The 17347-nt window shown below is 52.6% G+C and overlaps 3 protein-coding genes and 1 pseudogene across 24 annotated transcripts in view; 2 read left to right on the forward strand and 2 right to left on the reverse strand.

The window, feature by feature from the left end:
* Nucleotides 1–17347, reverse strand: part of LOC127462835 (zinc finger protein 239-like) — a 306020-nt gene that overhangs the window by 35654 nt on the left and 253019 nt on the right. The gene's annotated exons all lie outside the window — the stretch shown is intronic.
* LOC127462846 (zinc finger protein 239-like) overlaps nt 1–17347 on the forward strand; it is a 293082-nt gene that overhangs the window by 22383 nt on the left and 253352 nt on the right. The window lies entirely within an intron of this gene.
* Nucleotides 1–17347, forward strand: part of LOC127462852 (zinc finger protein 239-like) — a 151438-nt gene that overhangs the window by 17834 nt on the left and 116257 nt on the right. The window lies entirely within an intron of this gene.
* LOC127462868 (serine/threonine-protein kinase pim-2-like) lies at nt 706–17005 on the reverse strand (annotated as a pseudogene).

Consider the following 17347-nt stretch of genomic DNA (forward strand, 5'->3'; position numbering starts at 1 on the left):
ACTAAACTGTCACTTGGGGTCATCCCAGATCGATTGGATTTCAGAAATTACTCAACACACGTGTCACCTCCTCCAGCCAAGCCCAGGAGATCAACCTCCTCAGCAGCTGCAAGAGCGAGATGTTCATGTGCCTGCTGCCATCTCCCAAAAGCCATTATCCCACTCCTGCTGAGAAGATGGGCAAGATAAGGATCTACCTCACAAGATCTGCTGCTGGAAGAAGAGCGTGTCCCAAAGGATGTCCTCAGCCTTCTCAGAGGGGATGTCAGATCCTCTCCAGGGATGGTCCCAGCCCTTCCCAATCCAGACTGGGCACCAGCTCCAACTCTTCCCTTGAAAACAAACAACAAATTCATGAACAGAGATTACAAACAAAAAGTGGAAACAAGAAAAAAAGGTAAAATGTTAACATTCTGTCAGGGTTCTGAGGAAGGCCCAACCCCTCCAGGCCAAAGAAAAACCCCACCTCCTCCAGCTAAGGAAAACCCAGGCCTTCTCTCCGCCCTGCTGCATTGCCCCCAAAAAGGCTCCTAAGCCAAGGCAGCCCAAGCCTTTCCTGGCCTGCAGCCCAAAGCAGCTGGTGTTCTGCAGCCCCACCTTTGCTCCCCCACGGGGGTTTGTTTTTGGCAGGCTGGTTGCCCCTGCCCCAGCCCCGCCCAGCAAAGGGGCAGTGGCAGAGGCTGGTGGCAGAGCCGGGCTCCCATTTCACACCCAGCCCAGAGCACCCGCCCACCCTCCTGCCAAGAAGCAGCTTGGCAGCTGGCTGAAGAATTCATCGGGTTCCCCGCCAGCAAAGGGGGAACCTTCGGTGCCCAGCCAGGCTGAGCAATGCCCGCGGCCGGGAGCACCCCCGGGTGTGGACTCATCTGCAAACGGCCTGTGGAGCACGGCTTGGAGGAAGGGGCCATAATCAAAGTCCATCATCTTCAGCTCGCCAGTGTCCAGGTCAACAACAAAGAGCTGGTCATCCCTGACGTCGTCCTCGATGTCTCCAGCAGCAGCCCCACCCGGCACAGCTTCTCCAGAGGCCCCTTCTCCTTCCCTGGGGGCCAGACCAGGCTGTCAGTGTTCTGCCGAGGGCCCAGCTGTCTGTGAAGCGGGACGAGCAAAACCAGGTTGGATGGTGGCCACCAGCACTTGGGAGACCGGGTCTGCAGCCCAGCTCCAGCACAAAGAGGTGCATGTTCCCATGTGATGATCCCCCCTCAGTGCTACAGGCATGACAAAAAAGTCTGGTTTTCTTTGCTTCTTATTGCCAAGAGACGTGTGGAGGTGTTACTTGCCAGGCCTCTGGATCAAAGTGAGCACGTGGATCTCTCCTGTCTTCTAGAGCAGGTGGATGCCCTGCACCCAAGGATGGCACAAAAGGTCTTCCACCTGATAAGGTGCTGGCACCCTGGGGGGAAAATCGCTGGTCAGTTGGAGAAGGATCCTGTCCCCTTTGTCCCACTGTCCACGCGCCCAGGCTGTGCTGACTGTGCTCAGAGCTGTGCCCAAACTTCTCCATCGATTCTCCCTTTTGGAGGAGAGCAGGATGGCAGGACACAGGCCACCTCCTCCAGCCAACCATGGGACAGAAACAGCTTCAAGAGCGGCGTCCTCGTGAGCCCGCTGCTGTCTCCCAACACCGTTATTCCCCCCGTGCCACAAAGATTGGTATCCACCTCGAGAGACCCGTGGTGGGAACGGGAGCTGGTCCCAGATGGTGTCGGTGCCTCTGCAGAACGGGTGCTTCCCGCAGACCATCTGGTAGAGCAGGATGCCCAGGGACCAGATCGTGGCCGCCTCGCCGCGGTAGCGTTTGAAGCAGATCCACTCTGGCGGGCTGTATGATGGTGTTCCTACGGAATACAGATGGAGTTCATCAGGTGGATGTTGCCTGCTCCCAGAGCCTCACCCCAGCATCCCTGGCAATGTGGGGCCTGCCCCAGTGGCACACGTTGTGACCCACTGCCTTCTCACCGGCCCCTGACTCTTGGTTACAAACTTGGGGTTGTAGAAGAAGCCACTGGTGTCCAAGAGGGCAGCAGAAGCCCTGGCAAAGCCCAACCATTACATGCAAGGGAAAAACCCACCCAATGGTGGGGAAAAGCCATGCCGTCAATATTGGAGGAGAAGAGACGGACTGGGAAAAATATGAAGCTTGGAGAAAGATTTATGACCCCTAAATGGACACTTTTGTACCGGATTGGACATTCTTATACTGGATATGACATTTCCTGGACTTGACAGTTTTACCCCAGTTTTCCCCAGTTCATTATTGTATTGTCATATGGTTGTGTGTACCCCCAGTTGTTGTTTTTAAATTTATCCTCCATATTGTCTCCTTCTTCCCCTCGCAGTTTTCCCGCCTTAACCCTGTTTTCCTGCTCCTCTGCCTGCCATTGGCTGATCTTTGGTGCAGTGCAGAGGCAGCTACCATTGGCCCATTTCCCCAGTTACATCCAAACTCCTCCCCTCCTTACCCAGTTACCCAATCACATTTATCCCTGAGTTGTCCGTCCTATGCTCCTCCCTAGCCCAAACTCCACCCCTAAACCTACCCTTTATAAGTTACTGTTTCCCTAATAAAGTTTGGCATTGCTTCCCGAGACTTCTACTGTGTCAAGACCCTGATTTGCAGTGCCCGATCCCATTCCTTTCCCTGCGGGTCGTGGCAAGTGGCGCCCAACGTGGGGCACAGTAGAGGTCTCCTGTATCAGGAGAACTCCTGTGTTGCCAATTGGGCTCAAGCATCTCCAGGAGGGGAGATCGCTCCGCCAGCCCTCCTCTGCATAGCTGACGGCTGTGGACTTCGAGCGAGTCGCGCACCTGGAAAGGTGAGCTGCAGGGGACATTCCTAACACCCTCACCCAACACCTCACCCCCGTAACCTAAAATTAAAAAGGGAGGAATAATATCTGGAAGTGTGTTGAGAAACCCGGCTAACATCATGGGGCTCACACTTTCCACCTCCCAGAAGTTTGTTTACCGTCGCCTTAATAACTTTGTTATTGAGCATGGCCATCCGTTTGACAAAAAATCAGCTAAAGCGTTCACCAGGTGGTTAGACCGCCAAGGCTGCACGATAACAGATGACATCGGATTGGAAAAGTGGCAAGCCTTAGGCTACAGCCTCTGGCAAGATGGTGATAAAGGCAACAGAAAAGCTAAAGAAGCACTCATAGTGTGGAGGCTTGTTCTGATGGTGCTACAGCACCAAATGATGAACGAGAACATCAGCCTCCCTAAAGAAAAAACACAGCACACGAATCAAGACACCGACCACAAAGGCACACAAAATGGCGGGCGGGAGATGGACAGTGAGTCACAAGATGGCGGGAGGGCGCGAAAAAGAGGATCGTGACGATCGAAAAATGGTGTCGAGGAGGAGGGACCCCGGGACCGCGCAGAGAAAAGGCGGGAGGGAGAACCGCGGGAAAGATCGGCGCGGGAAAAGAGGAGGCAGGCCCCTGTAGCTCCACCCTCTGGGCTGCCTCCGTCTCCACCTACACGTCGTTCGAGAAGCCCCTCCCCTGACACGCCTTCAACCACGCCTACTTCCGCCAGTCCTGTCTCCTCCCCCAATGTGTCGCCCTCCAGGAAGGGGTGGGAAGCAGTGGGCGGGGCAAGGGCAAAGGCCAAAGCTTACTTCCACCAAGATGGCCGCGCCCATAGGCCACGTACCACCAAGGCCTACCCCGCCTGCCGCGACTTAGAATTGGACTGTGACTGGGCGCCGCGCTAACCTGAAAGGCAACCTACAGCTCCAGACATCTGGAAAGTCTTCAGGGAGGAAGCAGTGAGCGCAAAAAACACTGAATTCTTAAAAGCTTTCCCGGTGTACTTTGAAGAAGGAAAGGCCCCCGAATGGAGGCCAATCTCATACCCCATGTTAAAGGACATTAAGAAAGCAATCGTGGAATACGGGTTGGGGGCTCCGTTTACTATCGGTTTATTGGAGTCCTTCTTCCTCGCTTATACCCCCATACCCTATGACATTCGGGCTGTAACTGGGGGGTTGTTTACCACAGTACAGGCCTCCGTGTTTGAGGCTGAATGGAAAAAGCGGATTGTGACGTATGTTACTGATAAAATGGAGAGAAGGGGGATCCCTGTCAGGCAAGCGGTGGACATGCTTTATGGGGAAGGGAATTATTCTAGCAGAGGGGATCAAACTCGTCTCGACCCTAAATTATTAAATGCAACAAAAGAATTGGTGTTAGAAGCCGTGAAAAGAGTGGCTGATGCATATGTGCAAACGCCCTCTTTCACTTTAATTAATCAAGGCACAAAAGAACCATTCGTTGAATTCATAACTCGGCTTAAAGAAGCTATTGCTAGGCAAGTCCACCAAAAGGAAAGTCAAGAGATTTTATTTAATAAATTGGTAATAGAAAAAGCTAATGAGGACTGCCAGCGAGTTTTAAAGGTGCTAAAAGATCCCACTCTGCTAGAAATGATCGACGCATGCAAAAACGTTGGATCCCATGCCCATAAAGCACGTCTGATGGTCGCTACCTTTACGGGTCCCCAACATTGTTTCGGGTGTGGTGAGAAAGGGCATTTCTGCAAACACTGTCCCAAAGTATCATCAGAACCAAATTTACCCAAAACACTCTGTCGTAGGTGCGGGAAAGGACGCCATTGGACTTCGAGCTGCCGCTCGATGACCAATGTCAATGGCGAACCCCTTTCCCCTAAGAACTCACCCAGATTACGGAAAAGGGTCACTTTTTCTTCTCTACCAGATTTAAGACCGTGTACATGCGAGCCGTCGGGAAACGGGGAGCAGAGCGCCCGGGGGGCGTGATGACACAAATTGCCCCCACTCCATCCTGCGTCAACCATTGCGCCCAGCTACCCCGTAACCCGGCTGCCCCTGGCAGAACCTGTCCCTACTAAAGACCAATGTAAACCCCTTAATTGGATTATTCTTAATGTCATACACCCTTCCACCCACCTCAGCTCCTATGAGCAGTTGGCCAGGGTCGTACCATCAGCCCCAGTCGACCCGGATTTGATATATCTCATAACATCACACTTTTCGGCAGTGGGTAAGGGCACTGTAGTTGTACCTACTCTTCTGACTGGGTTAACTAATTCTAACATCGCCATTTGTCTAACTGTTCATCTTCCCCCCGTGCAGCTGGAGAACCGCTTCCCCGTGGTGAAGATGGTCTCCACCGAAGACCTGCTGTGCATGATGTCAACGGATGAGGAGCAGAGGGAAAAAACACAGAGGGAGGTCCTCTGGACCACAACTGTAAAAATCTTTCGCCCTCTCCTAACCTGCCTTGTCTATTTCTCACAGGCTAGGAAACCGCAGCAGGTCAAGGTGGAGGGTCTCCTCGACACGGGGGCGGATGTAACAATCATAGCCTCCAAGGACTGGCCAAATGGGTGGCCAGCCCAAAAAGTGTATGTCCAAGTCAGCGGCGTAGGGGGAACCTAATACCCGGTCAGAAGCCGAGAGGTACTCACCATTTATGGGCCAGAGGGCAGGCCGGCGTCTCTGCAACCGTATGTATTAAACATTCCAGTTACACTTTGGGGACGGGACGCGATGGAGCAGTGGGAACTCAAGTTAGGGACCCTGTCTCCTGAGGAAAATTTTTAGGAGGGGTCAATGAAGTACTGCAGCTCCCCAGACTGAGATGGAAGACGGAAACGCCAGTCTGGGTCGATCAGTGGCCGCTACCTCATAAAAAGCTGCAAATTTTAAATTATCTGGTCAATTAGGAATTAACAAAAGGGCACTTGGAGTCTTCCACCAGTCCCTGGAACACTCCAGTGTTCGTAATCCAAAAATCCTCAGGTTCCTGGAGATTTCTCCAGGACCTGCGCAAAGTTAATGAGGTCCTGGAACCAATGGGAGCCCTCCAGCAGGGAATGCCATCACCATCTATGCTCCCTGCTGAATGGCCCCTAGTGGTTATTGATATTAAGGACTGTTTCTTTCACATATATTTGAATCCAGCTGATTCGGCAAAATTCGCATTCTCTATCCCGGCAATCAACGCTTGTGAACCTCACCGCAGGTTCCAGTGGAAGGTGTTTCCCCAGAGGATGAAAAATTCCCCAACACTCTGCCAAATGTTTGTCGCAGGGGTCTTGCGTCCAATTCGGCAGAAACATCCGCAGTCAATCATCTTCCATTACATGGATATGTGTTGATCTGCGCTAAATTCCAATCGGTGGTAGATAAGACTCTAAATTCAACCATTTCGGCTCTAAAAGAGAAAGGATTGGAGATATCCCCTGAAAAGATTCAAAGGAAAGCACCTTGGAGGTATCTTGGACTACAAATTACTGCAAAAACTATCAAGCCTTAATCAGTTTTAATTGATAAAGGAGTCCGAACTTTGAATGACCTCCAGAAGCTACTGGGAGCAATTAATTGGATTCGGCCTGTGCTGGGGATTTCAACCGGAGATTTGCACCCCTTATTTGAGCTGCTAAAAGGAGACGCTGTAAGGGGGGTACTTTTGAATTAGATGATCAATGGAGCATAGAGGCGTGAGAACGGAATCATATTAGGATGTGAAACCAGCTAGAGTATGGTACAATGTAGCTTATGGCACAAGCTAATTGTAAGGTCCATTGTGCTTTTTAGCAAGTCAACTTGTAAGGTCCATTGTGCTTTTTAGCAAGTCAGTTTGATATCCCCTATTATCAGAGCTGAGTTCTTCCTTGGTTTTGCTACATATTGCAAGATAGATACATCTACCCTTGAAACACAATGGTAGAGATCATCCATAGGGGTGAGAAAGATGATGATGGGAGGAAGATTATGTGGGCAGGGGTCGCTCGCCCCTTGCCCTACAAGTAGGGCATGCGCAGACTGTTGCCATGAGGTAATGATCAGGCGGTGTTTGGCTGCCATTCAGGCATCACCTTATACTGCGTACTGGCCCTACGTGGTGTAATGTGGAACTGATAAAAATGGGGTGTCAGAGCTGCTGAGTTGAGCGATACTCATCCTACCACCGAGACTGTGTTGCTCCGCGGGGACGCCCGCTAAGCATGGGTACCGACCAGCTGCTGCAGATCCTGACAGCCCTGGCCTGTCTGTGTGGGTAAGCACAGTTTTTGATAGGAAGCAACTGAGAGAACAAACTTTTTTTTTTTTTTTTTTTAAATATCCTTTTAGTGTTCCTTTAATTCCCCTTTTATGTTTATAGTATTTTTCCTTTAGTTTCCCTTTTAACTAACCAATATCGTGTTATCCATAATATTGTGTTAAGATCCTTTTTTGGTATCCCTTTTTCACTAGTTAATACTGTATTAAATGCTGTTCGTAGTATTTGTTTTAATGCCACCTGATAAGATAGTTACTTTGTATCCTTTTTTAGTTTTTATTCCTCTTGCTAAGTTTATTACTATTCTTATTATTCTCACTGTAATAAAAGATATTTTGTGTGCTTGAGTATTTTTGGCACTTGTCTTTATTCAGGACATGTATCCGAACGAACTGCTACAGATGCTGACTTGTCCTCCCCCAGATTCTTAACACCAGAATCAGAATTAGCCCTTGCCACTGTCGAAAGGAAAATATCAGAGAGATAATCCTGCAGGAAGATGGAGGGACTGCCATCTTCCTTAGTTATTATTCGTGAACAGAGACAGCCACTAGCCCTCCTGGGCCAGTTCACTGACGACAAGAAAGACTTCTGCTTGTGGGAGTGGGTATTCCTCCCTCATCAATTCTCCAAAACAATTACAACAATTGCAGAAATGATTGGCAAACTAATTTTCAAAGGTCGCACCAGGTGTTTAGAACTCAGTGGAGAGGAGCCAGATTTTATCTACCTCCCACTGACTTCTGAACATCTGGAACAACTGCTGCAGAATTCCATTGATTTTCAGATCGCCATCGAGGGTTACCTGGGAGAAGTCAAATTTCACCTCCCGGCGTGCCCATTTTTACAAAGACTTATTCAGATTCCGCTAAAATTAAAAATTGTGCAATCAGACCTCCCAATTAAAAATGCAAAAACAGTTTTTACCGATGGGTCTGGGAGAACCGGAAATGCGGTTATTGTTTGGAACGAAAATGGTAATTGGCTTCAAGACATTCATAAAGTTCAAGGTTCTCCACAAATTGTGGAATTGTCAGCAGTTGTTCGCGCCTTTCAAATTTTTGATAAGGAACCAATCAATATTGTTTCAGATTCGGCGTATGTTGTGGGCGTAGTAAAAAGGATTGAAAATTCGTATTTAAAAGATGTGTCCAATGAGAATCTTTTTAAGCTGCTAACAAATTTGTTGTTTTTAATTGAAAATAGAGAATTCGGCTATTACATTGTCCACATGAGGTCGCATACTACTTTGCCCGGTCCTGTGGCGGAGGGGAACCAAATCGCCGACCATCTGGCAGGTATGTTTGTCACCCCCAATTTATACCAACAGGCAAAAATCTCCCACGAATTCTTCCACCAGAATGCGTGGTCACTACAAAAACAATTCGGTCTCAAATAGGCACAAGCAAAAGAAATTCTAAAAACGTGTCCTGACTGCCAAATGATTACTCCATTGGTTCCGGAAGGAACAAACCCTAGAGGTTTAACTGCATTAGAGATTTGGCAGTCAGACGTCACACATGTGGCTGAATTCGGCAAATTAAAATATGTACATGTGTCTATTGACACTTTTTCAAAAATGATTGTGGCCACCGCGCATCCTGGTGAGAAAAGTAGGGATGTTAAAAGACATTTTCTGTCCGCATTTGCTAGGATGGGTGTCCCCAAACAGATCAAAACCAACAACGGACCCTCCTATGTATCTGCGGACACGAAAAAGTTCTTTGAGGAATGGGGGGTGCACCATACCACTGGGGTCCCTCACAATCCCACAGGACAGGGCATAGTAGAGCGAGCCCATCAGAATATCAAAAATTTGCTCAAAAAACAAAAAAGGGGGAGTATTGGCCTAACCCCCCAGGAAAAATTGGATAAGGTAATGTATGTTTTAAATTTTTTAAATTTGATGGAGGAATCAGAGACTCACACAAGCAGAAGTCCTGTCGACCGACATTTTAAAACAGATTCCTCATCACTGTCACAACAGAAAGCTAAAGTTTTGTACCGGGACCCACTAACGGAAAAATGGACGGGCCCTTTCCCCTTGATCACCTGGGGGAAGGGCTACGCCTGTATTTCAGGTTCAGAAGGACCAAAGTGGGTCCCTGCCCACCGGATTAAGATCTTCCAAGGCTAAAGGAAAAGAACACCCATGCATCCGTCTCACCTCTTCTGGATCATCGCCATCGGACTCGTCCCTCTCTGCACCACAATACCGCTGCGGGAGTGGATGAGTCAACCCGTTGAAAATCTATGGGTAACGCTGGCCAAGGCCACTGGCACGGACACCTTGTGCCTGGCCTTGACCAGCGCAGGCAGTCCATTTAAGACGAACCTGGTAGGGATCCCAATCACTCCACCAGAATGGGATTTGTTCGTGTCTCAGACACTGTCTCAGTCTAGAGAGACTGGACTGCTTGCTAAAGAGGATGAGTTGTGAGGTAGACCAAACTCCTCTCTCTCTGCAATTGTAATGTTAAATTAAGGGGCTTTACTCGAGGAAAATGTGGAAAAACAGGAGAAAATAACAACCCTTTATTAAGAAATATATGAATGTTGGCACAAAAAAAAAGAAGAAGAAAGAAAAAGTAACACAAAACAAAACAACACCAGCAACAACCACCACAACAACAAGTCTAAAAGAATACTCCTCTGTCCTTTAGCACAGTCCTAATTGCGGTCTGCAGGGGGCGCTGTAGGACCGCTGAAGCTGTAGGGCCTGCAGTGCCCGGTCACGGTCGGCAGGGGGCGCTGTGGGCTCCGTCAGTCACCCGCGGGAAGAGGGGACCGGAGAGAGCGGTCCTGGACCGCGTGGGGAAACCGAGAAGGAGATGAGGGGGGTCCTCGCCTCCATGGGGGCGACAAGGAAGGCAGGCAGCACACTCCCACGGGAACTCACCACTGTCTCACGTGGCAAGGACTCACTGCAGTCTCAGGCGGTGGTGTCTCCAAAACTCCTCCTCCTCTCCCGTGGGCAAGCAAAACTCTCCAATGAAACACAGAAGCTCCAGCGGGCGGGACAGTCAGGCAGGTCGAAGCCAACAGGACAAGAGGTCGAACTCCCCAGGATTAACAGCCAAAAGGAAGCTAGACCTCCAGTCCCCCTTCCCAACAAAATGCCTGTCTGCACCCAGAGAGCCAGCCAAAAACTGCTCCCCACCTTTCCGGCCAGAGCCCAACCTGCCCAGCCTCCCCGCCTCCCCCTTTTCTTTCTTCAAATGGACCATTAACCCAGACTGGCTACATCTTTGGTAATGCTAATAACCTCCCTTTCCCCGCTCACTCCCTTGGAGTGGGGCAGGGGGGAAGGAAAATTCCCCTGATTTCCTAATCTATAACAGACACGAATCAGAGGACCCCTGCCACTTAACTCCCCCAATCTAGCGCAGACCATAGCAGTACTTACCTTCGTTGACATCCCGTTCCAAGAAATTGATCTCCTCGGTTCCCTACCCTCTATGACTTGTGTTATTTTTCATAGGTATACCCAGCCAGTTTTATTTACACCCCATGATGTGACTCCCTACAAATCCATCTATCAAGGGACCACTTCGCCGTGGTGCAACAATTCGATAGCCACCACCATACCAACGGAGCATATACCCAGAAACATGCGACTTCCAAAAGGGTATTTCCTGCTGTGCGGAGATCGGGCGTGGCCCAGCATTCGGGCCTATCCGGAAGGGGGTCCCTGTACGGTAGGAAAATTAGCTCTATTCAACCCGGCGAAGTTTCAATTGGAAAATCAATTTGTTTTCTCAAAAGATGAAGCTAAAAGGTCCCTGCGTGTAAAGCGGAATTGGAGATTCCCTCCAGAATTACCCAAACTTCGATCTGGACCGAAAGTCACACCCCCACCAATCAGGCCCCAAAATTCTCTCCCTGCACCACATGTGAATGTTGGAAAGCCTCAGTCTTGGCCCACACCTCTGCCCTTCCCAGAAGATTGTGATTCCAACATTCATATCTGGTCAAGGGTAAAAAACTTCTGGGCGTCCTTCCCTATCCCCAGGATAGGAACGGCCCATGCCCTGTCCCTACTGACCCACCTCGGTTGTTGGCTGACAAAAGAGGCCAATGCCACAACCAAGGCAATAGAAGGTCTGCTAGCAGACACGCAAAAATTGAAAGAAGTCAGTTTGCAAAATAGAGCGGCTATTGATTTTCTCCTCTTGGCACATGGTCACGGGTGCCAAGAATTCGAGGGGATGTGTTGTATGAATTTTTCCGACCACTCTCAATCCATCCATGAGAGTATCCATCAGTTAAAAACATTGGTCGGAGAAATTCATCAGTCTAAAAGTGAAGGCCTCAACGATCTTTTTGATTGGCTAAAGCTTCCTTCTCTACCCAATTGGTCTCGAAAAATCATTATTATGTGTGCACTATCCTTATTTGTTCTTGTTTCTTTGTGTACCTTTTTACCCTGTTTTATCATTTGCCTCTGTAAGTTGCTGGTTTCCACCATCACCGCGAACATCGCTGCTGCTTCAAAAAACAAAGAAGGGGGAGATGTTGGAGGAGGAGAGACGGACTGGGAAAAATATGAAGCTTGGAGAAAGATTTATGACCCCTAAATGGACACTTTTGTACCAGATTGGACATTCTTATACTGGATATGACATTTCCTGGACTTGACAGTTTTACCCCAGTTTTCCCCAGTTCATTATTGTATTGTCATATGGTTGTGTGTACCCCCAGTTGTTGTTTTTAAATTTATCCTCCATGTTGTCTCCTTCTTCCCCTCACAGTTTTCCCGCCTTAACCCTGTTTTCCTGCTCCTCTGCCTGCCATTGGCTGATCTTTGGTGCAGTGCAGAGGCAGCTACCATTGGCCCATTTCCCCAGTTACACCCAAACTCCTCCCCTCCTTACCCAGTTACCCAATCACATTTATCCCTGAGTTGTCCGTCCTATGCTCCTCCCTAGCCCAAACTCCACCCCTAAACCTACCCTTTATAAGTTACTGTTTCCCTAATAAAGTTTGGCATTGCTTCCCAAGAGTTCTACTGTGTCAAGACCCTGATTTGCAGTGCCCGATCCCATTCCTTTCCCTGCGGGTCGTGGCACTTCTCCCTGCCCCACTGCACTGCCCCCAACAATTCATCATAAGCCAAGGCAAACAAGGCAAGCGGAGCAGCCCAAGCCCTTCCTCGCCTGCACACCAAGCCAGCTGGTGCACAGTTCTGACCCCCTTCTCTGCTACCCTCATGATGGTTTTGGTCAGGCTGGCTCCCCCCTGCCCCAGATCCAGCCCAGAACAGGGTGGGTGGCACAGGCTGTCGGCAAGGCCGGGGCCTGTCTCACAGTAACCCCACAGCTCCATCCAAAAGCAACTTGGCTGAAGAACTAATCCTGTTCCCCCTCAGCAAAAGGGGCAATCTCCGGTGCCACACCCGGGCATGGCCATGCGGTGCCCGGCACCAGGAGCATCCCCCAGCTGTGGGCTCACCTGCAAACTGGGTGTAGGCCGTGTCCTGGAGGAAGGTGCCACATTCAAAGTCAAGGAGCTTGGCCTCGCCGGTGGCCAGGTGGAGGAGGATGTTCTGGGGCTTGATGTCCTGGTGCAGGACGCCGCAGCTGGTGCAGTGCCACACGGCCTTCAGCACCTGGCGGAACAGCCCCCACGCCATCTCCTCCGGCAGGAACCCCCACGCCGTCAGTAAGAGAGAGAGGTCCTGAGACGGCTCCGGATGCTCCATCACCAACAGGAAACCGTTGGGGAGCTCGAACCACTCCAGCAGCTGGATGACACCAGGGAAGCCATTGCACACCTTGTCCAGCAGCACCATCTCCAGGGGTGCCAGGGTGCCGTCAGGCTGTGGGGGGACCACGGGGTCGTCAGTGGGGCTGACGCCGTGCCTGTCTGCCTGCTACCCCTCGGCCAGCCCTGGATGCTCCCCGTCCCCCACCGAGCCCACGCCCGCTCTCCCTCCAGGTGTCCCGGCGGCTTCCACCCTCCCAGGCCTCGGCTCGTCCCCGCCCGTCCCGCCCCGCTTTCTCCCGTTGGCCCCGCTCGCTCACCAGCTCGCCCCACCGCCGGATGAGATCCCGGGGCACGGCTTTGATGGCCACCTGCAAGCCAAGGGGAAGGGCGGGTTGAACTCTCCTCCTCCTCCTCCTTCTCCTCCTGCACTCACCGGGGCTCCGTCCGCCAGGCAGGTCCCCGCGTAGACGCGGCCGAAGCCGCCGCTGCCCAGCAGTGAATGCAGCCGGTAGTGCTCGTGCAGCGGCTCCTTGGCCTTCCGTGCGGGTGAGACGTGGCCGTCAGCGTTCGGGCCGGGGCCCGGCACGGCCCCCGAGCGCCCCTCGAGCGGCCCGGGCCGGGCTTCCCCACCTGCAGCGGGCAGCGGCGGCTTGCTGCCGGCGGCTGGGCTGGTGAGCGGCAGAGCTCTGGCCGGGGAAGCCGCCGAGGAGGTGGCGGCGGCCGCGGCGCCCACGGCCCCCGCCGGCCCCGGCAGGCGCCGCGCTCGAGCCAGGCGGAGCCAAGGGGCGGCGAGGCCGAGCCCGTCCCACAGCCAGCCCCACAGGAGCGCCCAGGAGCGCCCAGCAGCGCCACAGCCGGCGTGCCGGGAGCTGGGCGAGGGCGAGACCACGCCGGGCCGCCCAGGGTTGGGGCCGGGGCGGCCCCGCCCGGCAGAGGGGAACGGCTGGGGCCATGGCCCGGGCCGGCAAGGGGAGGGGGGACCGGGAACGGGACAGGGACACCGAGTAAGGGAGAGGAGGAGGAAGAACAAGAGGAAGAGGAAGAACGAGAGCGCGTCGCTAAGAGCCGCTGCTGCTGCTGCCGCTGCTGCTGCCGAAGCGCTGGGGCCGTTTGTCCGTTCGTCCATTTGTCCGTTTGTCCGTTCCCCGTTGGCCCCCGCGCGCCCCAGGGGCAGTCCCGGCTGGAGTCACGGAGCTCCCCTTCTTCCCGCCCTCACGCCAAGACCACGGGCTTTTTTAGCTGCTTCACTTTATTTGAACTTCTTTGCTGGCAATCTTGCAACTTCCCGCCGCTGCTCGGACCCCATCCCGCCCGCTCGGCCCGCGCTGCTGTCGCTTCCTCCCAGTCCAGCCGGGGGCTGGACTTGCCCCTGAAGTTTGGGAGGGTGTTTGCTCGGTGAGGAGCCCCGGCACGTCCGGCCAGCGCCAGGCAGAGCCAGCCCCGGGGGAGGGTAGAGCAGGACGATCGGCAGGGGAAATGCAGCCCTTTGGGGTCAGCGCTGCTCCCCGACCACACCAGGGCTGTTCCTGTTTTCCTGCCTGCTTAGAGGGGAAAACCGTCGACTGCAGAGAGGATTAAAAAGAAAAGAATTAGAAGACTCTTCTTGCTGCCATTTGGATATCAGTCCATCCTAATAAATCCAGGCTTAATTTGGAATGGACAGGATTTAGCAGCTTTTTCAGGAGACAGTGGAAAAAGGGGGGAGAACGGTAGAAAAGGGGGGGCTGGGACCTCCAAACTGAGTGGGGAAGGGGCTTAGACTCTGAAACTGAGCAGGACAGAGGGGAAGAAACAGCCCCAAACCGAGCTGGGGGGGGGAGCTGAGGACTGTGGGGATGATGAGAAAGGGGTGGGAGAGGGGAGAAAAGGGGTGTTGGACAGTGGGCAGGGGGACAGAGGGAGGGGGGTTCCCATATGGGTCCCCCCTGTCCCCCATCAGTTGGGCCCTGGAGCGGTTCCCTGGGGCTCTGGAAGGGGGCAGATCCGCACTGGGAATGTCCACTGCTTCTGTAACCCTTTCTGTGCTTGCTTTGGTCACGATTCTCCACGGGTCCCCAACCCTGGGGGCTGATGGGGGAACTCCTCTCACCCAGCAGCTGGTGCTGCAGCAGCTGTGGGGCAGAGGGGGGTGGGAAAGGGCTACATTTTGCAACATTGCACTCTCCCATTGGCTGCTCACCGGCACATGGTTGCTCTCTTAGCAACAGTACACGAACCCTAAAATTGCACCCATTACACTGTGCCAATTATAGAACGTCTTCCCCATAACATTTTCCCGTAACGTTTTCCCAATAGCAATTTAACATTTTCCCGTGTCAGGAACGCGTCCCATCGTCACCCCCCCAAGTGCAAAGGGCCGCCATGGCTCACTGTAAGGACTACAACTCCCGTGGTGCGTGGGAGGAGCGTGGCAGTGGGCGAGCGGGGGGCGAGACCGCACACTGATTGACTGCGGGGGTCTCTCTGGAGGTGGGGAGCGAGTAGAGCGCCCTGTTGGCTGTGGGGAAGTGATGGAGGAGGCGGCGGCGGGTGCACTGCACTGTGAGTGGAAAGGCTGGAGGGCTCGGGAGGGTTTAGCGGAGGAGTTCGGGGGTTCCCGAGGGGCAGAGCGCAGGAACCCTCTCGGGGGCTGCGGGGCTCGGGGGCTTTCCCAACGCCCTGGCTGCACTGCGCAGGCGCGCCGGTGGAGAGATCATAAAGGAACTACAACTCCCAAGAGGCCCCGCGCCATGTGCTGGACCCGCCATTTCTTTTCGGGCCACAGCGCCCCCGCCGGCCCGGCGGACCGACCCCAGGGAAAAGGGATCCTGATACTCGCCCCGAACCCCAGAGGCCGCAAAACTCAGCACACAGAGATCCTACAGGGAGTGTTCAGCAGTGGGGTTCATGGGGTCCCCCAGCCCCCAGGGAAGGAGTCCTGGGGGTGCCCCCCGAAGTCCGGGGGCGAGATGTACCACATCTGGGTAGGGGGATCCCAGTGCTCCCAGTATAGCCCAGTGACCTCCCAGTGACTCTCAGTACAGCCCAGTAACCCCCTCAGTGACCACCCAGTGCATCCCAGTGACCTCCCACTGCCTCCCAGTATGGCCCAATGATCCCCCAGTAAGCACCCAGTAACCCCCAGTATGGCCCAGTAACCTCCCAGTGTCCCCCCGTGTGTCCTGGTAATCCCCCAGGAACTCCTCAGTCATCTGCCAGTGTCCCCCAGTGTGCACCAGTTCCCCCCCAATCCTTCCCAGTCCCTCACAGTGCCCCCTGGTTCCCCCCAGTCTGTCCCAGTATCCTCCAGTAATCACCCAGTGCCCTGCAAAGCCCCCCAACTGTCCCCAATGTGTCCCCAGATGCCCTTGGCCTTTCTGTGAGCATGGGGGGAAGGAGGGGTGTTTTTGGGGTCACAGGGTGTAGAGGGGCTCCTGGGGTGAGATGGAGGTTTGGGGACATCAGGGATGGGGTTTGGGGACAGTGGGGAGAGGTTTGGAGCAGTGGTGTTGAGGGAATTGGGGCCATGGGGAGGCCCTGGGGACATTGGAGACACTAGGAGGGTCTTGGGGTGTCAAGGGGGGGGTTGGGGACACCAGGGAGGTCTCAGGACTCGCTCATGGTGCTGCCCCTCCTCTCCCCCCCCAGCCCCATTAACCCCCCCTTCCCCAGGTGGTTCCTTTGCCCATGGGCAGCAAAGCCCCCACTGCTTCTGCAACTGGAGAGTGTTGGAACCGTGGACCATTAACATTCCAGTCTCTCCCAGCTCTGCATCTCAAAAGTCAAGAGGGATCAGTCTGTCACCTCAAAGTGAATCAATGCCATTGAAAATGGCTGGATCCCATTCCAAAACCTCTGTGTTTCTTATTTTCCCTATGTAATTCTGGGGCAGCTGGTGCCACCCCTCAGCTCTCAGCAGGCTGAGGCTTGGCCTTGCACTTTTGCCTTTGCTGGATTTTTTCATCAAATATTTCTCTCTCCCTGAAAAGAAACATATGGAAGGTTTTTGATAATCTGGACATCTTTAGACCATCTGGATAAATGACATTTTGCAGTGTTCAAACAGCTAAGCCAGAACGTTTTCCGTGTTTAATCATTTGTTCCCATCCCTCCCAGGAGGGAGGACACTGAACTCTTCCACAGAAACAGAAAACTAGTAACAAAAATTCAGAGACTACTGAAAATGAAAAATACCTTTTGCTTACAGGTGGCCCTTTCATGTCCTTCTCTTCTGCCTTCCTGCAATTGATGTTATCCATGACAGCAGTTGCCTAGATGATGACCCAAAAAAGCATTTAATTCACTTATAATCATTCCAGAAAACTGAATCACAACTGAGGTGTGTGTAGTCGGTTGTAGTTGGCTTCCTGCCAAACACCACAGACTACAGCAAAAACCTTCCAAAGGAAAAAAAACAGAATAGCAAAAGCTATAGTAAAAATATATATATATTTTACATATACTAGAGATACATACAATTAAAATACTATGTACATATAACACGCAACCCCCAAACAATCCCGAAAGGGAAAAGGATAGGGAAAAGGAAAGGGAAAAGGGAAAAAAGGGACAAAAAGGAAATAAACCAAACCAAAACAACA

Source organism: Manacus candei, unplaced genomic scaffold (genome assembly GCF_025592945.1).
Source record: "Manacus candei isolate 608988 ecotype Guabito, Panama unplaced genomic scaffold, ASM2559294v1 h1tg000142l, whole genome shotgun sequence".
In the NCBI taxonomy this organism is placed as follows: domain Eukaryota; kingdom Metazoa; phylum Chordata; class Aves; order Passeriformes; family Pipridae; genus Manacus; species Manacus candei.